Source organism: Pinus tabuliformis, chromosome 5_2 (genome assembly GCF_031772625.1).
Source record: "Pinus tabuliformis cultivar Carrire ecotype Pingquan chromosome 5_2, CPIR1, whole genome shotgun sequence".
NCBI classification, from domain to species: Eukaryota; Viridiplantae; Streptophyta; class Pinopsida; order Pinales; family Pinaceae; genus Pinus; species Pinus tabuliformis.
The window spans coordinates 193,819,616-193,845,015 of record NC_142306.1 but is presented as its reverse complement, the minus strand read 5'-3'; positions in this window follow the sequence as shown (position 1 = coordinate 193,845,015).

Sequence of the window (25,400 nt, the reverse complement as noted above, 5' to 3'; positions counted from 1 at the left end):
AATCATTTTTCCCATTACCCTCACTTGCCTATCATAGACCTTAAATAATTCCACAGTTTATAAGCAAATTCTTTAGTGCTTAAGCAAGCCGTACCTGAGCATAAGCAAACCTCTTCGTAGCGCTTGTCAACCACCCGACCTTAGGAAGATCCTTCTCGATCTTCCACCACCAAGCACTTCTGCAGATCTTCACTGTCTGCAACTCTCTGGCTATACCAGAGTCACGCTATCTGGTCCTAACCAGACGTAGCGATTCAGGAAGCTTCTCACTTCCAAGCACATGCCATCTGATCTCTACCAGACATAGCATATCTCTGTTCAACTACCATCTGATCCTTATGAGACTTGGCATTTCCCTTTTCCCCTCTTTTCCTCTGGGGTCTCAACCGTCACATGAAGGTAGTTAGGGTTTTCTTTTGTTTCAACTACCTCAATAGCTACTAACAACAATTAATCACATACTTAATTAAACAGTAGTAGCAAAATTAATTATCATAATAATTAACAACAGTAGCAACATAGTTAATATAATTTTACCAAACAGAACTTTAGTTCACAGTTAAATTTACTGTCTTACTTAACATTATCGCTTTACTAGGAGCATTACAGTGTTCATTTCTTGAGATAGGAGATGCATTTCTTGAGCCAAAAAAACAAACAAATGGTGTCCTCAATCCAAGTGGAGATATCTATGCTACAAGTCCAATGTTTAAAATTAATTTATCCTACATAAAAAACAAAAAGTATAGAATTAAAGGTAAAAATTCACATTGAATTGAGAGGCCGTAAAGAGCATACATGAGATTTTCCCATACATAATGTACCAAGCTCTAGTAGTAAACCCACCTAATTCTTACATCATTTTCATAGTATATCTCATGCATTTTCACATTCAAGAATTGCTTCCTCATTCTATTGAAACCCATTCTTTTGAATCATGTTCAATGTATGACATATATTAGACATTGTTCACATAAACCAACATCTATCTCCCTCCATGAGACAACATGGGAAGTAGTTATATACACCACATCCTTTCCATCATTTATCTCCCCTACTCTTACAATGATTTTTACAAGTTGAAAGGCATAGAATTTCATGCTCCACAAACAAACAAAAATGTCTTTAAAATGTATTTGATAGTGGTTTCAAATTTTGAGACGTCAATATTGGTAGGTAAAAAAATGAAACTATGAATTTGATGTCTAAACATTTATGTTAGCCATTATAATTTCTAGTGGTTGGTTTATAGGGAGAGGAAGGTTTATTTTTTTAATATGGAAGTGAAGTATTGTTATCTAAACTTATTATTAATTATAACATATATTATACACACTATTATGCATGGCACATATTTGATTTTCCATATTGTTGGCATTATTGAAATCTCATCTATACAATCTTTATTAAAGGAGAAATCGCCAAGACCCTTTATCTCACTTCCTACAAAATTACATATAGTGAGAGCCTCCCTAAATCCACTTTTTGGAAATTCCCATCTATCGTATTTTCAGCTTAAAACCAAATTTAAGTTTATCCATTTTTCTAATTTTGAGTTCATTTGATAACTCTTTTCATTTATATTTTTAGTGCCATTATTTTTGTACGATATGGTGTATTATACTCTCTTATTTCTATCTTGTTTAGTAAATGTATGGAATTTGAATATAATATCATAAAATGTTTGAAATTCATATATTTACATATGATGTAAAATGATAGGTAGAAAAAATAAATATTCGCCATTATCAAATTTTCAATTGACATGAAGTGTGAATTTTAAATTCTAGGCCTAGTATGATAGATTTGAAATATGTGTTGGGAAATTTCATATGATGAATAGGCTTTATAGGCCCCATATCCTCGTCATGAAATATCATTTATCCTTTGTTATTGAATGAGGAAATTTCCTTCACATTCATTGAGACATAATAATTTTGGCCCCCTTCTTCTCCCTTTTGAGTTAGTCTAGAGAGTTTTCTGCTTCTTTCCTCCCAGTTGCTATAGAAATCTATTGTATTGTTTCAATAAGGGGTTACTTTTGCATCCTACAAAGCCTAAATTATCGTTACCTCCTATGGTTGTTCCAGAATACCCCTATTATGTACCCCCCAAGCATTGTATATTTACCTATTAACCACTCTTTTCCTAGCAAGAATGAGGCGTAGAGTTTCACCTTGATTCAATTACAAAATTCAGTTAGGTATTTGTTGATTAAATTTTAAAGTTAAAATCTTAATTAAGGAGTTGGAGTAGCTAATTAACCTTCAAACTTCCCAAACTCAATATTATGACCCTAAACTAATGATCATCTACAATTCTCTATAAGTGTATGTATAGTAGATAATTTTTTCATTCAGAGAAGAAAACAAAGGGTTGAATCAAAAAATAACTCAGCTAGAATTTCAATATCACCAAATGTTTTCTCAACATTCTAATGCAAGGATGTAAGAGGTAATTGTTAATCAAGAGTTGATGAAAATGGATAAATTATGGATACTCAAAAACAACTCACATCATATCACCCATTGGTCAACTTAGATCTAAAATTGTAATAATTGACAATTTTTATTTGTTCTGAAAGCTAAGTAATTCTCCTCAAGAATACTTATGTGAGAATATTGTAATGGACAATCATTTCCTACAAATAAAATTCCCTCAAGCTCCCTTTTGGCATCAGGAGGGCTGAAAATATAATAATTGTTTTTTTGAAGTTTATATTTCAAGCATCAAGATAAACATAGCCACTTAGAATCATATTAATACATGGTATGCCATAAGTGGATGGAGTAACAATACAATCAAAATATTTGAACAAATAGAACATTCCACATCAAAACCACACAGTGCCATATTTATTTATGTTCTGATCTAGATTGGATCATTATATTTTTTTCCATCCATCTTGATGCATTCATAGTGGAAAAAGTGGAGGAATCAAGTCATGGGACCATTTTTACAAGTGGGACCCAGTTTGGCAAAATGAGGTCTGATACCTTACGAGAGTGTTTTGAGTCATCAAATGAAATTTTTTGGGGGTAAATATTTTCTGATTTAGCGCAAAACCTTTTGATTTTATAGTACACACAAAGATATTTCCAATGGTGCAAGAAGTGCGTCAATGACAGTCCATATGCACCGTTATGCAACTCAAAAGTTGACCTTCCTGTTTTCACACCTATATTTCATGAGGATGTCATGTTAACCCCCATTATTCATGGAATAGGGGCTAGCAATGTATTTCTGATGTAAAAGACTCTAGAAGATTCTATATTATAACTCTAGTTAAGAGTTGATGTAGTCAAACTTAACCACTAGTAGGATATTGGGTTGTGTTATAAAGAAGCCATTAGGAGGAAGAGGCATTCCATTCTTTTGAGAGAATTTTGTTCCATAGTTAAGGAAATATAGCTAGGAGATATAGGAGGTAGAGCACACAAAGAGGATTTGTGCATTTTAGTAGCCCACAGGCCACAAACATTACTTCTTTGTACCTGGAGCCACATTTCTAGACAAAGAAAGAGAGTGAATCGACCTCACCTTCTAGCTAGGTATTATCCTGAAAGGGTTTCCCAAATATCATATATTGTGTCTTATGTGTGTGTGTGTGAGTTTATTTTTTCGTTCTATAAATTTTTTCATAATTTCCATTCGCATACATTCGCTAATTACAATTAAATATGCAGATCCAGAATTTTAATAAAACTATAATAGTGTAACAATTCAATATCTTAATATATTATTATTAGATTTGTTGTGATGAACTGCCTAGTGGAATATCCACGATAGTTTACAGATCATGTTATCTCTAGATATTTCCACATATGCCTAATAGATAAGGGTTGCAAACATTTTGACCATATGAGTAAACTTTATAGTATTACACTTATGTTGGAATATATTGTTTTATGGTTGACCTTCTTGGATAGGAAGGGTGCTTGGATGATGTAGAGTAAGAAGTAAAGAGTAATTATTCCATAAGAAAAAACCTATGACCTCTAATAGGCCTAGTAAATGAGGGATGCAAACATTTTTATAGTATGAGTAAACTTTATATTATTACACCTATATTTGACTAATATTGATGTATAATTGATCTCCTTGTCTAGGAAGGATGCCTGAATAATATAAAGTAAGAATCAAAGAGGATCAATTGTGCCACAAAAGCAAATGGAAGGGTATTTAAGAAAAAAATGTTGCTAAATTTCTATCCTCCATTGGACTAGAAACGAAGACCTCCAAGAAGCTTAAATAAATCTATCATTATGTCAATTTCAACTACCACTTGATTCCCAAACATCCATTTGTTTGCATGGCTTATTTTTTGTGAAAAAAGAAGAATGAAGTGTCTACATTTGAATATTGATTTGGTTTAATTATTGCTTACAGCATTTGTGAGTATGTCATTATTTAACTAGTATAACTATAGTACCACATAAACCAATGCGATTTTTTAATAAGGGTATCAATTCAACAAAAAACATGCTCATCCTACCTGTTAGAGCCTAGATCGACCTCAGGTTGAAGAGAGACAATCTTAAGATAACCACAAACCACGCTTAACCTGGTAGCTAGCCCTACCAGGTCAAGAGAGGGCCATCTCCTTGTCAATCTCGGTTAAAATGACTTCGATTACAACTTGAGATGACTGAAATGAAATTAGATTTTAGGCTAGGTATAGTAGCTCAAGAGTTTTTGGTTTGATTTGTGCAGTGTTGTTGGTAGATCAAATGGAGCAGGCAAGTTGGGTTTGGGAAATCAAATCAGGGATATAGACATGTTCTGTGGAGCGAGGTAGACAAAGGTTTATGTACTAGAAATGTATTGAGATGGTAGTTTAAGATAGCTAAGGAGTTGAGGAGGGCATAAAGAAACTATGAGTCCTCTTCAAACAGTTGAAAACATTGAAAACCAAATACATTCCCAAGACAAAGCACAACAGTGTATTTTTCCTATTCACCTTGATTCATTTAGTTTTAGAAGAGAAAGATAGATTTGGATAGATATAAAATATTAGAAAAACTCATTACAGAGGAGAAACAATACATAAACTTACTGTCACAAGAATCCCACAAAAATAGCTGTGAAACCTTGTTTTATTCCTTGCCAAGCTGCTGATACAAGTATACAATGTGTGCACCACTTCCAAAGGAGTCCAACCCTTGCAAATGATTGAAAAAGTACATGATATAGGCAAGCAAACAACTCATGCTAGCTATCAGGGGTCAAATCCATGAGAAGGGAGTTGGTTTCAAGCATATCTAAACTAGGAACACAAAAGTAGGCAGTGGAACAACTTGCCTATAAAACCAAGGAAACTAATTCATTCAATTCAAAACCAACTTTGACTCTAAGTATCTACCCTATCAAATGTTTTATATCCATAAGTACATCAAGTTACATCATTTACCATCCTAATTTCACCAAGATATCAAGAAAAAGTCAACTGTAGAGAAAACTAGGCGAAATTTAGCTTTTCTAGCAAAACTGGCAAAATTCATTTAATGTGCAGCGCCAAAAATTTAATGTGCAGTGCCACGTAAGAGGTCATTTTGAAGGTATTCCTCTCATCCAAATCAGACCCAAGATGGCTTGTTGGAAAGCACTTCCTGTCTATTTTCTAGAACAATTTGAATTTCCTAATTTGGAGGCCATTTTCCCCTCCAAAAGTTGATTCTCCCAAGACTGCTTCCTTTGGGTCAAAAAAGTGGCAGAGAGGGCATTTTTTAGGTGTTTTTTCCCTTTTGGTGGTCAAGATCTTCTCCAAATTTTCTCAAACTTTCTGGGTTTTCTTATTTTTTGATGTTGAATCCAAATATGCAAACCATTTTCCAAAAGAGTGTCCCCATCAAAAGTGCAGCACCAGTGGCACTGCGCACCTATTGGGTTTTCCTGTTTTTCTAATTTCAAAATTTGAAAATGACAAAAAATTCTCAAAATTGCCCCAAATTTGGTACAGAGCACCCTCAAGCACTGCTATGATGAGCTAAGGAGGCATCAACAAGAATTTCTAATTTGTTCTTCTCCTTCTGGCTTCTCAAAGCTCTCCTCAATCTTGCCTTTAACTTTGTCATTCTTACATTGCATATCTTGTTCTGGGTCAAATAGTGATGAGCCATGTGATGAAGCATTTTCTTCTCTTTATTGGTTTTCTCATGCAACTTCTCAAGGTGAATGTTAACCTTTTCAAGACAAATCTCCCTAGGATTCTCAATTTCCTTTGCCTTTTGTCTTCTAGCTTTGCCTCTTTGCTTCCTAATCACTTGGCCTCTTTGCATTTTTGTTTTCAGTATCTCAAGCACCATGAGATCTTGTTTTTCACTCAGCTATTTGTTCTCCTGCTCAAGATAATTAATGATAATGTATTTGGCCCTTGCCAACTTGTCATTTAACATCTGAATATGTGCCTATGGCTGTGAACACCTGTGGTTGTATGAACAATGGTGAAGTGAAAACAGAGTGGAGGAATGGAGTGTATGGAGGGGTATGTGAATGTATGATATGTAAATAGAGTTTAGGGAATGTGAATGGGATTTAGGAGAGAGGGTATGGTTTTAGGGAAGTAAGTAGGGTTTGTAGGGGTGTAGGTAGGGTTTGTAGGGTTTGGGGAAAGTGTAAGCAAGAGTGGGAAATGTATGAGGGGAATGGAATTAGGGAAAAATATATGTGGGAGTGGAGTTTAGGGAGAGAGTGAGTGGGGTGTAATAGGATAGAGGGAATAGGGTTTGAGGGGGACAACCAATGGATGAGATATGACAACAATCTATGAATGAGCTTTAAAGTATATGAGAGGGTTTGGTGAAAACTAGGGTTTGGTTTCTGATAAACAGAATTACAATAGACTGATGCAATAAACCCTTTTTCAACAAGAATAATTGTGTTACTTACTTGTCAAGAGGCAAATTTGGAGAATTGAGGCAAATTGGAGTGGTTTGGCAGTGTTTTGGAAGGGTTCAATAGGTGTGCAACACCCTCCAACAGGTGCACAGTGCAATTTTAATGCGCAACACCTAAGTAAAAATGCATTGCAGGAACTGATAGGTGCGCAGCTCACTTTTAATGCACAGTGCCAGTCAACAGGTGCACAACACCGTTTTTCAAACCAGTTTTGGAGGCCTCCCTAGTGTCCAAATTTAGCGTGTGATAGCTCATTGGAAATGATATTGAGTATACTTTCTAAAACATCTTGAATTTTTCAATTTGGAGTTCATTTGTCCTATCAAAAGTAAAATCTCCCAAGACTGGTCAACATGTGCAAAATGAGGCTGCCTAAATGCAGAGTGATGTTATAGTCAACGTTTGAAGGTCTTCCTCAACTCCAAATTGAGCTCATGATAGCTCATTAAAAATATCTTTGTGTCTAGTTATCATTTGACTCATCAAAAAATTCATTTGACCAACCAGGCTAGGAAAAATCTTGATTTTACCAAGGTCACTCCAGAGGTACAGTAATCCTCCTGAGGCAACTGTATTTTTGACATTTCTCTAAAACCATGACACCTGTGTAAAAAGTGAAGGATGTTTTTCTTCCTTGGCCTATTGTGGACAAAAACCTCTATCACTTTGTCCAAATTCGTTTTTTCTTGCTCAGAAATAAAAACCTTAAGAGAGGGAAATAAGCCTTACCTGAGCACAATTGAAGCACAACAAGGTGTAAAACAATGATGAGAACTCTTCTAATGATGCTACACTCATTCGAATGGTGACATGGATCGACACTTGAAAAACTTTGGAAGGAATGAAAACAAATCCTAGACCTAATACCTAGTGATCAAATTTTACTTGAAGATTCTCTGAAATGACAAAATTTGACATTGACATCCTATGACCACTTTGTAAGAGCATGTTTGATCACTAGTGGAAGGCTTCAAAGACTAACACTAACACTACCAATATCTATAAATTGTAATGATGGGGGGATTATCTTAAGTATGGCTATAGGTGTAAACATTTTACAAATACATCCTCATAGGAAATTATAAAAATGGTCTATAATATTTATTATGCAAGTGCATTGCTAAGAGAGAAAAAGAGATAAGTGTCCCAAAATGTAAGTTTTAGCTGGTCGTAAGTGTACCCAAATGAATTATTAGCCATTAATTTTCATTTTCATCGAAAGATATCACAAATATTCATTGAAAACCAAACAATACTATATTGAACTTAAATGAAGACAAGCAAAAATCATAGCATCAATATTGAGTAATTGGTAATCGAATTAGATTCCCTGATGGAAATTAAACAAAAAAATAGAATAGAGGGGCCATGGAAGGAAGTTTTATATTTAGAGTAATTTCTTAGATATTTTCTGAGAGGTAAAGCCATCCATAATAAGCCAAGAGAAACATTTATTTGTAAATCCTAGCCTTCATTGTGTTCTATAGTACCATGTCAATTTTCTCCTCACATATACTTTTAGAAGGAAATCCCTACTCTAATTCACTTTTTCACAAAAAAATTTCTTTCCTTGATTGAAATCTACCTCAAGTTTTTAATTTTCCTATTGAATTTTATAATTTCTCCCAAATTTTGTTTATGAATAGTTCAAGATCCATTTTCGACAACCACATTTTATATTGCATTACAAAACTTATTTGTTTAACCTAGTCTTAAGATATATTTAATGCCATTTCTGGGATATAATAATGATCATCATGTAATTATGAGGTACAACATGTGGCCTTCACTAAATAAGAGACGTTTTAATTTCGCTCCTTACAAATATATGAATTGTGAACCTGCATTTTCCTTGTTGATAATAAATAGTCCTCTCCATTTCAAAATCTTGATGTGTAAAGTTGTAAGGAATGGAGATTTCAATATAATAATCATCGTCTTGTGATGATGAGGTACACCATATGATCTATACTAAATAAGGGGCTCTTTCCTTTCCATCCCTACAAATATATGAACCATGTGAATGCATCTTCTTGTTGGCATGAAATAGTCCTCTCCACTGTCAATCCTTGATGTGTAAACTTGTAAGGAAAGGAGATCATAATGGTTAGGGTATTCAAGCTCTACCCTATATCCAAGCAACTCAATTCTCATGAATTTATATGGGTGGTAATTAGTGCTCATTACTTCTTTGTTTATTAGGGAATTAGTGCTCATTAATTATGATGTAAGGTGTTCCCCTCTGAAATGAACTCACCTCCATAACACCGTGTCTCGACGTGGGCCATTAGATGGATTGTTAGATGATTAAATAATCTTCAACCATTAGATCATCGATGAAGAACGTTCTCAAGGGTTGAAAAATTTGCACTCGGAAGGTACCAGACGATCAGGTGATCATCTGTGAAGATAGGCAGTTGAGAATATTGGGCTTGCAGTTGAGAATATTGTGTTTGGAAGGATCCCGGAGACTGTGTTCGTGATGTTTTCTGACCTTAAGATGGTTGTGCCTCCCCAACTTTGAGATGATTGTGCCATTAATCCCTGATTTTGAGCACATGATAAGCCTATCTGTTATGAGTAGCACCATCTAACAGTCTGCATCAGAGTCACTCGCCCAAGAAACACTGCAACAGAGTCGCTAGCCATGAGGTTTGAGGTGATATTGGGAAATTTTATGGGTATATTGAAGTGGGTGGTAGTATTCAAACCGTTTTTGGTTTTGATTCTCATATTTTTGGAGCCCAATCCCCAGTTCGCAAATTTTTATATCTGCTTCCAGTTTTTTTATTTTGGATCTCAAATTTTCCTATCTTTGTCTTCTTTTCGTATCTCTGTCTTCTTGTTTGATTTGGGTCAAAAAATTTTGGTGTGGGAAGAAAACTTTTGAAGATGAAGATCAAGCCATACATTCCTAATTTCAAGCTTGCATTTGAGCATTTCTGTATACATGCTAGAGGGAGGGCAGTCTTGGACGAGTTGGAGAAGAATATACCCCATCGAAATGGTCTACTTTGTATCTATTTCAATATCGAGGACCAGGACCTGAATCGGATCTGTTAGAGGCATTTTCAGCGAAATTTTGGAGAAAGGTTTCATTCGGATTCGAACTCAAGACCTACAAGATGATGCACATGGCGTTTTACTGCAGGAGACAGGTGACTCTATTGTTCGATGGCTGAAAGAATCAATCATGGCTTGGTTACTCGCTTACGCTTGTTGTATTTCTTTTTTCTGTATTTCATTAGTATATTGTCAATCTGCGGTCTCATTTCAAGGGGATTTTGAGTGCTAAAGGTGCCACGGACCTCAATGCTCCTCTGATTGCAAGAAACCCTAGAGCACTTGGATTTAGGGTCCTGGAATTGGTCGTTATTGGTCTGAATGCAAGGTTGGGATATTTGCTCATGTTGGCAGTGATGTCTTTCAATGGGAGGGTTTTTATAGCTGTGATCCTAGGGTTTTTTGTTGGGTATTTCTTCTTCAGAAGCCATGGGGAAGTCGAAGAAGAAAACATGTTAGGTCCTTATACACTACTGTAACCCCTTATTGTTATTAGTAAAACCCCCTTATTATATTGTTGTGCCCATGTAGTCCCCATATTGTTAGTATTGTGCCCAATAGAAGCCCACTATTTTTATTACTGTTCCCTGACATTATTATTGTTATGTTGGCTCTGATTATATTATGACCCCTTAGACTCCTATATATAGAAATGAGTTCTTGTCAATTGTATCATCCAAGAATTGTTCATTTGTGTAATGTGAAGGAGGTTGCCCCTTCGAAGAGGCTTATTTCTAAGGTGTTGATATATCTTTTCTATCTTTTTGTGAGCTGGTTTCATAACATTTGGTATCAGAGCTTTGGATTCTAGGGTTTTGCTGCTCCAAATAGGTCATTGTGGGATTTTCTCTATAACTTTCTCACTACTAAGTTTCAAAAGCTAAAAATAAAACCCATTTTAGACGAATTCAGTCTGCACCTTGGGTCCAAATTTCAAAGATTTTCTTGCTATATTTTCGGAGATATGATCTGAGTAAATTAAGGTTTCTGCAAACTCTCGAATTACATTCCAAATAGGTGACCTGGGGAAGCAAAGGATTGATGTCTTCATAGGTACTTTAAAGGATAACATTCAACATGAGGTTCGTCTTTGGGAACCTGATTCATTGGAGAAGGCATTCAGGTGGGCAAGAAAAATTGAAAGTGAAATTATGGAAACAAGGAATCCCACCACTCAAAACTGTAATTATAGAAGTGTTTCTTCTCCTAGCCTTTCACAACCTACAAGGTTTACACCACAACAATTGGAAGAAAAAAGAGAAAAAGGGCTTTGTTACAGTTGTGATAGAAAATGCACTAAAGGTCATAAGTGTGCTGAGAAGAAATTATTTTACATAGAGTATGAAGACGAGGAAGAAAAGGATCAAGAAACATCAAAAGAAGAGGATATACGCCAGGACCCAACCCTAGAGAAAGAAGAAAAAGGTTCAAGAAGTGAAATATCACATTGAGAAAGAAGAAATGAATCTGACCATATATGGTAATGCATCAGACAGAATTACCACTCCTCAAACCATCAGTATAGAAGGACATATCAAGAAGAAAAATGTTCAAGAATTGAAAGATCACATCAAGTCTCAAGAAATCAATCCGACCATATCTTGTAACGCATTGGAATAAATTACCACTCCTCAAACTATCAAGATAGAAGGATATATCAAGAACAAAAAGGTAAGAGTGTTGATTGATTCGGGCAGTACCCATAACCTTATTGATTATAAGATAGCCAAGGAATTGAATTGCTTCCTATATCCAGCACTAGAGTGTCAAGTGATGGTTGCAAGTCGAGGAACCATAAATTCTCTAGAAAGTGCCATAATATCAAACTATCTATGGGATAATATGTATTGAATAGCCCAATGTTTTCCATTCCAATGGGTGGTGTTGATGTTTTGCTAGGAGTCCAATGGCTACAATCTTTGGGTATGATAGCTTTTAATTTTCAAGAACTTTTCTTGAAATTTTTTTGGGAAGGAAAGGAAGTTGAATTGAGGGGTATTGAAGGAAACCCTAGAAATATAATCAACTCTAATAGCATGAAAAAGCTTCTGAATAAAGAACACCAGGGTGTAATTGCAAAATTATGTTCACTGGAGGATCCCACATTGAAATCATGTATTTCTCCAGATCTCGAAAACGTTTTGGACAATCATTCCAAGGTATTTGAGACTCCCGAAGGCCTCCAACATATTCATGATCATGATCATGCTATTCATTTGATTCCACAAAGTGTTCCTCTAAACATCAAGCCTTAGATATATCCATATGCTCAAAGTAGTGGGAACTCATTCAAAAGTTGCGAAAGATCTCAGTTCAAACAATATTGCGAGAACTTGACAAGGAATTTAAAATCATATTGGAACCTGAAGTAGTCACAGAACCGAGAAATTGAAAGCTACGAAATAGATCAATTTCAGAGTATCTCATCAAGTGGAAGAACTTACCCGCTGAAGATTCCACACGGGAGGACAAGAATTTATACAGAAGCATCAAGAACTACTCAAGCATTGAGGACAACACTTTTTGAAGGAGAGGGGCATGTTAGGTCCCTATACTACTAGTGTAACCCCTTATTGTTATTAGTACAACCCCCTTATTATATTGTTGTGCCCATGTAGTCCCCATATTATTATTATTGTGCTGCATAGAAGCCCACTATTGTTATTATTGTGCCCTTACATTATTATTGTTATGTCGTTTCTGATTATATTACGACCCCTTAGACTCCTATATATAGAAAGGACGTCTTGTCATTTCTATCATTCAAGAATTGTTCATTTTTGTAATGTAAAGGAGGTTTCCCCCTCAAAGAGGCTTATTTCTAAGGTGTTGATCTATCTTTTCTATCTTTTTGTGAACTGGTTTCATAACAAAACATTGAAATTCTATGTGGGTGCTCATGAACTCCATGATCATTGTATATTGTTGTTTTCTTTTGATGCTTTCAGTTGCGGGAGAGGTGACCCTGCTGTTCGACAGTTGGAATACTCAATCATGGCTTGGTTACTCGCTTACCCTTGTTAGTATATATATATATATATATATATATATATATATATATATATATATTCAGTATTTCATGAGTATATTGTCAATCTGCGGTCTTGTTTCAAGGGGATTTCGAGTGGTAAAGATGCCTCAGACCTCAATGCTCCTCAGATTGGAAGAAACCCTAGAGCACTTGGGTTTAGGGTCATGGAATCAGTCATTTTTGGTCTCAATGCACGGCTGGGATATTTTCTCATGTTGGCAGTGATGTCTTTCAAGGGGGATTTTTATAGTTGTGATCCTGGGGTTTGTTGTGGGGTATTTCTTCTTCAAAAGCCATGGGGATGTTGAAGAATAAAACACTGAAAGTCCATGTGAGTCCTCATGAACTTCATGATCATTGTGTATTGTTGTTTTATTTTGATTCTTTCGGTTGTTGGAGACAGGTTGAGAAAACTGATCAAAACAACATTCCCAGAAAAAATTAAAAATAAAAATGCTTACTACACTACTTTTCAAACATTTACCAATAATATTCCTTTTTGAATTTTGTCTTGCAAGCATCCCCTTAGGTTTTATTATTTTTTTTTACTGGAAATAAGGATGCTTTAGGAACCTTTCACTGACATATTACTGGACAGTCTTCTACTAACCCCATTGAACCCATCTCATTAAAATATATGAATCCTTGCACCATTTGTATATTGGTTGGCTTCATGTTCTGAACTGTTCAGAGGAGAATATTAGTACACTTTTCTGGAATATTAACATAATAACTTTGTGATTATGATCTTTCTCTTCATCCACATTCACTTTAATTAAGCCAATATTTCTAAGAAAAGAATTTGTGGGCCTTCATTGGAGACAAATTACCTATATTGCTTTCTTATACTTGTTTAAGCTTAAACACTAGCACTTCTCCGTGCATTATCTTATATGATTTTGTTTGATGATTCAATAGGTTCAAGAGTATTTTGTGAATTATATGGTGAATGACAGCTTGGGAATGATAACCAATTCTCATACTGCATTTTCTAACCAAGAGCGGAGTATGGATCAAAGTGCAAGTTCTCTATAGTTAGCCGAGTTGTTTTCGAAAGCAGTTGATTTTCCAAAAACCGGTATTCCTCTGCAGGTTCGTCCCAATTTACACAAAACATAATTTCTTGATTTCATGGAGAAAGAGGATAAACCAACATATGAATTAAAACTCGTACAAGCATCACATACTGTTTGTATAAGCGCATTCACAAAGGAGGTTGTTCGGAAGGCATATGACAATGATTTGAAGGTGAAGGGATTTGAAATCTACCTCAGTGAAGCTCTAGTGCACAAAAACTTGTATGGTTGTAAGTTGGCATCATTGATGGATTATTATGGGTTGCGGAGATTATCAGTGGAAACATCGTAACTTTGTCAATATTCCATGGTAATAGGAAGCATAGAGATCTAAAGGAAACCATCATGTATGCAGTAAGGTCTCTCAGAACACTGTAGGGGGTTGTTTGAAAATGGCTATGATGCTTACTAGAACACTGCAACTAGCTCTATTGACAAGAAAAGTGCTAGGGCATTAGCTTGGTATCATGTAACATATCACCTAGATTATTGGGGCCGTAAAAATTTTAAAGGATCTGGTACTAGCGATCCCCATTTTATAAGTTTTGTGTGGGTGATATATGACAAACTACTTAGCATCAAATGCAAGAGGCTTACTCGTGTTATTAACAAGAAATAAGAGGCTTCAGTTATTAAATTGTGCCATTTAATCATGTGGGCAAGTTGATTATGTTGTTTCAAGAAACCTCAAAGGGATGGAGCCCTTGGAAGTCATCTCTATTCAGCTTGAGAATCATAAAACCGTGCCTATAAAATGCATTGTTTCACCGTGAGATGTGAAGTGGGTGGTGTCTGGGACAACTAATATGGTTACTTGTGTTTATGTTTCAGGGTTTAAATTCTGTTTCACTATATTACTGACAGAGATGGTGAATTATTTTTCTAGGTGATGAGCAAATTATACATGGTTGGTTACATTGGCAAAAGGCGCCATGCTCTGCCATGATTCCTCTACCTAGAGTATAAATTTAATTAATATTTGAATATAATCAACAATGATTTGTATATTTCCGAGCAGAGTTCAATAGGATATAACTGCAAATGGTAAATCCATTTTTTTCAAATAGCTTAAGGTGAAAAGAGGCATATTTGCAAATGTTTAAGGTGAAAAGAGAACAATGACAATTCAATTGGATGCTTATATCACAGTACAATGATACAAAATCCAAATACATTTTCCAATTGTATGCCTCTTAATTAGGGTTAATGCTCAAGGCAGTATGGCCTAGAAACAGAGAGTGATTTTGATGCTTTGAACTGGCAGGTGACACAGGTAATGGGACTTATAATAGAGAAATCCATGATTCATTCATATAAACTTTGAATTCATTTCTATTGCATCCATCTAATAGTTTTCCATTCAATTTGATGTTTATATCACAATATAATGATACAAAATCCAAATAGATTTTCCAGTTGTTACCTTTTAATTAGAGTTATTGCTCGAGGTAGCATGATCTAGATACACAGAGTGGTTTTCATGCTTTGAACAGGCAGGCCCTGTAATCGAGAGATCCATGATCAATCCATGAATTGTTCTCTTTATATTTGAACTCAAAATTCTATTGTATCCCTTAAGAATGATCCAAAAAATAACCAACAATGAGCCTGCGTAATAGACCACCAAACATAAGAAAATGGACCACATTGCTTATGCCCACCAAAATTTGTCACATTAGAAGTACACATCTGCCATTCATTATTACTTTTATAGGGTTTGTGGAAAGTAGAAGAAAAGAACATGTAATTTTCATTGATACAATAGGAGACATCAAGGGATTTTGCACAAGTAGATTGGAATGCCTCTTATACACAATGGAATCTGACACTTAATGACAAATAGGTAAATTAGTTGACAATCAAGCAGCATTTTCCCATGGGTTGAAGCCTTTTGAACCTTGTTTATTACTTATATAAGTAAAGAATATGGTAAATAAAGGTGTATGTCAGAACATCTATCTGAAAGTTAATGAAAGAACCTTCAAATCAGAGTGTGTGTCAATCGAACAGAAAGGCACATCATACAAGAACACTTTGCTAAATATTCTGATATGCAACTTAAGATAGCATCACATCAAAGTTTCAATAAAACCTGCAATTGAATAATTCTGACACACCTCCAAACTCCCCAGAATCGGAATGTACAAGGAATTCATCTCCCCCAATAAACAACTCTCCAATAAACCTTTTTTGATGATGATTGATGGCCATGTATTCAATAAATTCTCCTAGCACTCTTAAACAACTATGCAACTCCAAAACATATTGTGCACCATGTTTGGCGGTAACAAATAACCAGCTTGCCCATGGGCCATAAATGCAAGGGGTTGTATATGTCCGTCGTTGGATCACTGGCCTACCAAAATCCAATGGTGGGCATATACAACCCACGTCCATTTATGGCCCATTGGCAGGCTGGTTATTTTCAACCATGATTGGCTACACCTTTTGGAAACAGACATTGCCTTGTGAAAGTGGCAGTGGAATGTTTTAGGGCCTGTCAGCATAATATGGCTCTACATGGAGGAACCACAAGGGTATGTACAAAATCCATATCTTGTATGAAGACTTTGGAAATCCACTCAATGGACTCAACCAGACACCTAGAGCTTGGTATGCAAAAATGGATTCTTATTTACTGTCTCAAAGTTTCATTTGATGCAAATATGACCGTAGTGTTTATATGTTGAAAACATTTGACTCTTTGTTGATCATAATGCTCTATGTAGATGCTCTACTAATAATAGGTTGCAAATATGACCGTAGTGTTTATATGTTGAAAACATTTGACTCTCTGTTGATCATAATGCTCTATGTAGATGCTCTACTAATAATACGTAGTTCAACCTCAGTCATTTTTGTACTCAAAATTTCTTTACATGACAGTTTTCCATGACGGATATGGGCCTCTTACACTTCTTCCTTGGAATAAAAAATAATCTTTCTCTAGCTGGAGCTTGGTCTCTCCATTCCAAAGAAAAGAATAGTCCTGAACCTTTCAAACTTGAAGCTCGCTCACAGCTTGGTCTCTCCATTCCAAAGAAAAGAATAGTCCTGAACCTTTCAAACTTGAAGCTCCGCCTGTGAGCGAATGCAGGGGGTTGTTTCCCGAATAGAGGGTGGTTCAGTTGATGCCCTTATCCAAGCACTATCTCCCATTACCCTTTTCTATTACCTTTCAAAATCTTCCTATCCTTGCATGTTGAAAAAGCGAATCTAGAGATGGATTCAACTTCTTCTATCTAGATGCAAAGGGCGATCATCTATTTATTATGTTTTTTATTATAATAATGAAAATGTATCTGGTCATTTCGGGAAGGGTTATTAAGGTAAGCTGTTGGAGGCTTTTCCTTCCATTCACTAACATAGGAGGACAAACATCTCTCCTCATCAGATGGATGGGCTGGTCAGCTAACTAGCGTCTTATTCTTTATTATGTTTTTTATTATAATAATGAAAATGTATCTGGTCATCTTGAGAAGGGTTATTAAGGTAAGCTGGTGGAGACTTTTCCTTCCATTCACTAATAGAGGAGGAAAAACATCTCACCTCATCAGATGGATGGGTTGGTCGGCCAGCCAACGTCTTATTCTTTATTAGAAGAAGATGTGAATTTCTTGCCATTGACAAAGACTGAGATGTCAACAACATCCAATTCCCCTATTTTAATCACCTCTAGATTCTCTGGGCATGGGTTCACTGGGCACGGGTTCAAGATGGGTCCTTTGATAGGACGGATAATGGTTGATCTTTCTCTCACAGGAGAAGATCATGGGGTGCCCCTGCAATATTTTTCAATTGAATGTTTTCTTCAGAATCTAGAGGGTAATCCCAAAGAATATGAGGAACAGGTTTCTCCTTATCTTTGTACCACATCGTCATAAAGGTACAAATCTACCGAAAATAATCGTTACACTACTTGAATTTGATATTGTTCATTTCAGCTTTCCTGGACTGGCATTTTCTATGGGTTAGATTCAGAGTGAATGGAAGTATATGTAAATGTTTATAAAAATCACTACTCTTCTTAAGATCAGAGTCACAGTGGATATGCTAGCTCTCCTTGCTTATATGGTGCAGGGAATATTTTGTGATTGTCCTTTGGCTCTATGATATATATGTTCTTCCAAAAATAAAGATCACTATGCCTTTTTCTCTGTTGAAGCTAGCAACTACATCAAATGCTTGTCTATGTAAAAGAATAATAGGAGCTTAGAGTGCTTGTCATTTTATCGAAAGAAGCAGTAGATTAGTATGTTAGACATATTTTCATTTAGGATCATTATGATTATGTTTCATGATGACTAAAGATGGAAAATTAGTTTTGTTTCTATGAATTATAGTTTCCATTATCTAATAGATACAAAGCATTGCAGTACATGCTTTTAAATCAAAATTTTAAAGAGATAAATTTAAACATGCCATTTTTGGGATTTGTAATTGCAACTATTACTAGAATCCAGCTATGTAATTGTTATGAGAGATTTTTCGTGTAAATCACATGATATTTCATTTGTCGATGTGTTTTGAACTAACTAGTGTGGTTCATCATCAAGACAAGTTGAAGAATCAGATCCAGATTTCATGTTAAATAGACAGAGCAGAACATCCAACGGCTATAATTTTAGAGCAGAAAATCCAACGAATATAATGTAATTGTTGGTGAAATTGCAACCTTTTATTGTTGGAATTGCATTTTTGAATGTATAAAAGAGAGAACATGTCACGATCCTCGTGAATCATGTCACCAATTTGCAGTGTGCATTTAATATTTTGGATGTTATTCCAAAAAGGAAATGAACATCACCTAGTTGTTTAAATGACCAATCACAATTCTTCAATTCCATTCTCGTCCCATGATCGATTTGGGATGAAAATTGAAACCAAGCCAGTTGCCACTAGAATCAGGAGTACTATACATAAGACATTACCTTCCAATGAAACACACACACATACCTATATAATATTTTCCAGATAGAAGAGATAACAGGGGAGGGTCTGGGCTTCAAAATTGGATATCCTTACCAATCTCAAAAACAAAGAGATGAACCAAAGAAGTATAATGAGACAAAAATACAACTCTACTATGATGCATTTGGAAAAGAATCCCATAGATGGACAAGTTCTGTATTTACTTATTTGCATTGAGGGCAATCTCAAAGAACTCAGAATCACCCTTAGAAGGCGGGCATTTTAGCTGCACATCATGTGTATTTGAAGAGTCAACATTTCCTAGCCATTGTGAATCAAGTTTACCCATCGAGAAAATATCACCATTGTCTTCATATAAGACACCTAGTGCTTTTTTAGGACTAGGAAAAAGGCTTTTGAGGACTAGGAAAATGTGGCCTCTTGAAGCATGGATCAACCACCCTTTGATCATTGGCCGGAGCATACTCAAATGCACTCTAGCCCAGATTTACCAACACAGTCACATTATAGTTGGCTGCAATTATTGGGTACAGAGGATTACTAAACTCATCTAATTTGCATGTGAGAGAGTAAACTTGCTTGCCATTTAATGTATAATAAATTCTTCTATTTTCAAGATCAAAGCCACATCCAATGACAGTGTTCATAGCACCCTAAGCTCTTTTCATAGAAGATAAATTATGATGCTCTGTCTCACCATCTACACGAGCCATCCCTACATCAACACCCACATTTTATTTCAATCCAAATTCCAACCTTCATGTGGATACAATATGGAACTGTAAAACAAATACAACATTCATTTCATAGTTGGAGGTATAAAGAATATGTTAATCATTATTAAGAGATAAGGTATTGACTATCAAATATGCATACCGCCTTCAAACAAACTCATGAAAAAGAGCAACGGGCATGCATTCTTCAAAGTGCTACCTAATGCAAACCCAATTCATTGATTTTGGTTCTATGCAAATTGTAGAAATTTAATCCTATTTCTCTGCAGCTAGCATGATAATAACATGATAATTACATAAGGACTGTCAAGCCAGGAGGTAACTCCTCAAAACAAATCATGATATTCATTCACGTTGGTCATTATTATATACATGAGGAAGAGACTATTCATTTCATCTCCCGTTGACTCTTCATCTTTTTTATTATTTGTTTACCTTAATTATAGTTGTTCACCCAATCCATGTGATTAGGTTTCAACATTTCCCCCCTTAATCTGAAGGGATGTTGGTGAGTCCAAGCGTCGTTCTGAATCTTTCAAGCTTTTCTCTTCCAAGCACTTTAGTGAAGATGTCTGCAATTTTCTCATTAGTGGAACAATCGCGGAGATGGATTGTTGTGGCCTCAACATGATGTCGAATCAGATGATATTTAGTATTGATGTGCTTCGTTTGATCATGGAACTTTGGGTTCTTGGCCAACTTTATTGCCAAGGTATTGTTAATCATGAGTGGAGTCGATTATACTTGTTTTACCTGCAAATCTTCAAGAATTTTCCTAAGCCACACAATTTCTTTTGTTGCCTCAGCTGCTATCACATATTCTGCCTTTTTTGTGGAATATGCTGGAACTGATTGTTTGCATGATCTCCAGGAGACAGCTCTTGATCCAAGACTCATAGCATAACCTTAACTAGATACCCCAGTTTCTTTGTCTCCATCGAAGTCTGAATCAGGGTATCCAATCAAGGTGAAGTCGCCCACCTGTGTATACTTGATTCCAAAGTCTTGAGTTCCGTTCAAGTACCTTAGAACTCTTTTTGCAGAAGACCAATGTCCCTCACAAGGCTTTTGCATAAACCTGGGGAGGATTCGAAAAACAAATGAAATTTCTGGTCTGGTAGTAGTTAGGTAGTTGAGACTTCCTACAAGCTGTCTATACTTTGTTGCATCCTCAAATTCTTTTCCTTCAATGGATGTGAGCTTTAAGTTTTGTTCCATTGGAGTAGTAAGAGGATTGCATTCTGTCATGCTAAACCTATTTAATAGATCTGCAATGTACTTCTTTTGAGAAAGGAATATGGACTTCAGATGTTGAGTTACTTTAATACCAAGATAGTAATGAACATAGCCTAAATCAGTCATTTCAAAACCTTTCCTCAATTCCTTCTTTATGGATGCAATGTAGCTTTCATTGTTCCCTGTCATCAAAAGATCATCTACATATACCACAAGATATACAACTATTTTGCCAACCTTCTTGACAAATAAAGTTGCATCATCAAGATCATAATGTTTGAAATTGAGTTTCAGAAGATGCTTAGTTAGTTTTTCATACCAGGCCCATGGTGCTTGTTTGAGGCCATACAAGGATTTCACAAGTTTGCATACTTTATGCTCATGTCCTTTCATAGCAAATCCTTCAGTCTGGGGCCTAAAAAAATTCTTTTTTAGATCTACATTCAAGAAAGCAGTTTTTACATCCATTTGATGGACTTTCCAATCGTTCTGAGCTGCTAGGGCAAAGAGTGTCTAGATGGTAGCCCATTTTGCCGTGGGGGAAAAATTGTCCTCATAATCGACCCCTTCCTTTTGTGCAAAACCTTTTGCCACAAACCTGGCTTTGTGCTTGTCAAGTGAGCCATTAGCTTTATACTTGTTCTTGTAGACCCACTTGCAGCCAATTGGTTTGGTTCCTAATGGAGGATCAACCAACTTCCAAGTGTCATTCTTTATCAGGGCCTCATATTCCTTTTGCATCACTTCTTTCCATTCATCATGACAAGCAGCTTCTTTGAAGGAAGTTGGTTCAAAATCTGTAGTCAAATTCAATTCACAATCATAAGAAACATCCATATCAATAGGTGATTTAGAGTCATCTACATCACCTTCATTTTGCTTGTTTGAATTTCTAGTTCCTATCTTTCCAACCTCATCAGGATGAACATTTTCAAGTGTCTTTGTTAGCCACTTTGGGGGACCTTTCTCAGATGGTCTAGGCTGCTCCATTGATTGAGTTGGGATTGAAACAAGATTGAGTCTCCCAATTCTATCAATCAAATCACTTAAAGTATCATCCATTGTTGGAGTTTCATGCGGGGTAGAGAGTGCTTTAGAAGAAGATTCCACAGGTTGATCTAGTATAGGAATCCCCACTTCAAGATGTGGAATATGACTATCAAATTCATGAAATGATTTTGCATTTGAGAATCTATCCAAGCGATCAAGTTGCCTTTCAACAACATTGTCAATTTTCGATGATTCAAGAAAGATTACATCTCTAGATACAACAAAATTTTGTTGACTTCATCATAAAGACGGTATGCTTTGGAGGTGTTTGAATACCCTAGGAAGACACACTTAAGACTTCTTGCACCAAGTTTGTTTCTATGTACCTTTGGTATCAAGGCATAAAAGGTGGAACGAAAGACCCCGAGATGCTTTACCGAAGGAATGTGCCCATACCACATTTCATAAGGAGTCTTGTTTCTAATAGCATTAGATGGAGATCTATTCTTTACATATACAACACATAGAACTCCATCAGCCAAAAACATCAATTTTACATTTTTGAAAAACATCATGGAGCATACCATATTTAAGATTGTCCTATTCATTCTTTCAGCTACTCCATTCTGTTATGGATTATAATGCACAATTGTTTGATGTTTGATCCCATGTTGGCAAAGATAGTTTTCAAATTCATTTGAAGCATATTATTTTCCATTATCAGTGTGAATAGAGCCAATATGAGATTGTGCATCATTTTCAATCCATGTATGAAAGTTCTTGAATGTTTGAAAAGCATCGGATTTGTTCTTCAATAAATAAACCCAACACATTCTGATGTAGTCATCAATAAATGTCATGATATATTTATTTCCATTTGCAGAAGGAACAGGCATTAGACCACATAAATCTAAATGAATGAGTTCAAGTTTTGTATGTGCTCTTGAATGTGAATCATGAAAAGACTGTTTGCTATGCTTTCCTAGAATGCAAGCATCACATTGCTTAAGTTTCCTAGGAATCGTAGGCAAACCAGTAACTCCATTTTTCTTCAACAAGCGGAGGTTGTCATAGTTCAAATTTCCAAATCTAGCATGCCATAATAAACTTGATGGAAGTGTACCTTCTTCATAATGAGAATTGTATGAGAAATGTTGTGCACGAGTGGAGGTACCCTGCAGCTTGAGAAGCCTTTCTTCCTCTATCCCTGTCATGACAAGTGAGTGGTCAGATTCTTTTCTCACCCCAATCTTGCCATCAAACATATGAATGGAGTGACCTTACTGGCAGATGTGGACCAAGGACAATAAGTTTCTCCTCAGCTGTGGGAGATATAGAACATGATGCAGAAGAAAGTCTGGAGGACCAAGCAATTTAACCATGATTATGCCAAGCCCTGATGGCTTGAGTTTTCATTTCTCTGCAAAGTATACTGCTCCATCAACATGTTCAGTAAATTCTTCAAAAAAAACTTTTCAAAGTATACTGCTCCTGAATCAAGCAACCAATCATTTTTCCAAGAAGCAAGTGAAGCATTAAATAAGTCTTCATTTACTCCAATATTACAGTGTGCCATAACATAATGAGTAGATTTAGGTGCTTCACCTTTCTCCATGTCATTAGTTTTACCTTTGGGTTGGTTTCTTTGCTACTCAATTTTGTCCCAAGGTAACTTGCATGTGGAGGCATCATGTGATCCATTTCTTTTGCGGCGTATGCAATGAAAATCTGACTTTTCTCCTTGAGAGTGTTTTCCCATCCCGCCTCTGAAATTTCTTCCTCTTCGTCTTCGACCAACTCTTCCTCTAGAAGAACCTTGAGCAATATTATTTTCTCTTTGAGAAAGACACACAACCCCTTCAGAAGATTCAGGGGCTATCTTCTTTCCAAAAGCTTTCTCTCTTTCAGCAAATTTTTTCACAAGAGAGTCAAAGGTAATATCTTTGAGATTTCCATTTTCTTGCAATGACTCAAGATAATTTTGTGTAAGTAGGATGAAGTGCCTTGAGAAAAGTGATCAGAGGAATATCCACTTCAATCTTAGTGGCTTTGATATCATGAATTATAGATTTTACTTCGGATGCAAGAGCAAGAGGATCATTATTTTTTAATTCAACAGTGAAGAGTTTAAGCATTAGTTGAACAACTTCAAGTGCAGAGTGTGAGTCATAGAGTCAATGCATAGGCCTTGCTGTTCTTACTTTACCAAATGGTGAACTCCTTGTCTGAGGTAGGATGTTCTAGCTCTTTGTCTCCGTATCTAACACACACACCTTTTCACAAGTCATTGAAAATGAGGGTGTGTTTTATTTTCTGGGACCACTCAGGATAGTTCTCCTTGCTAGTGAGAATTAATCCCACAATAGATATGATTGAATGCATTTTAAAATCTGTGTACTGTGGAAAAAAAAAAACTTCTGCTGCAAAATTTTACTCCTAAAAGAAAATTGATTCTGATATATGGAAACAGAGGTATCACTGTACAAAATGTAATACCATACGCTACAATATCATTCAGTGTAATAGCATTCGCCATTCACCAACTCTAATATTCAATGCCATACACATATACAATGCAACAACAACACAGTTACTAAAAATAAACATACCATTCGCGCAGGAGAGGAGACTCTCACGCATAGGCTCTGGACAGCAATAGCATTGGAGGAGGGGCAACGCAGTGTGGGAGGAGAGGCCAGGCTAGCGTATCAATTGGAGAAGCATGTCAATTGAAACAGCGTATCAATTGAATGGCTTAATGGCCACACAGGTTGGCATTAAGTCGTGTTGGGACCCGGTGCCACTGCCTCCAATACAATCTCCAAGGGAGGCCACACCATATCAATTGATCATATTAATAATACTAATGCAAGTGCCTCTGAAGCCACTTTCTATAACTCAACAACAAATCTAATAGAGGCCATATTTGAATGGAACAAACATTAAGGCCTCGAAATGGGAAATATAGAAAAACTAAACGTTGTTTATCCTTCCCTTTATACACATGCAGAAACAAATAGCCTATATTTGAATTAGATTGGAGCAGCGATGAAATGAACAGTCCAGCGGTGAAATGAATAGTCCACCCGGCATGCTAGCGATATATCCCACTCAGCGTTCACCTTACGGAGGTCGTTCTCCTTCTTCCTGCTGTGGGGATATGCAGTGATGGCGGTGGAGGTGGAGCTTTTCCTTCTTGCTGCGTGGGCGTTTTCCCACTCAGTGTTCACCTTATGGGTGGGGGAAACCCCAATGGAAAATTCACAATGCTGTTGGAAGAGGCCAAGAGGACCTCGAGCTGGAAATGGGAGCCCACCTTACAGAGATCGTCTAAGGCAGAGGCAGGAGCGGCTGCGGTGGGAGTCTCGATTTCATCGATAAGAAGTGCCCATTTCATCGACAAGCAGCGCGCAGCGAATGAAACCATTTCAAAATTAGGGA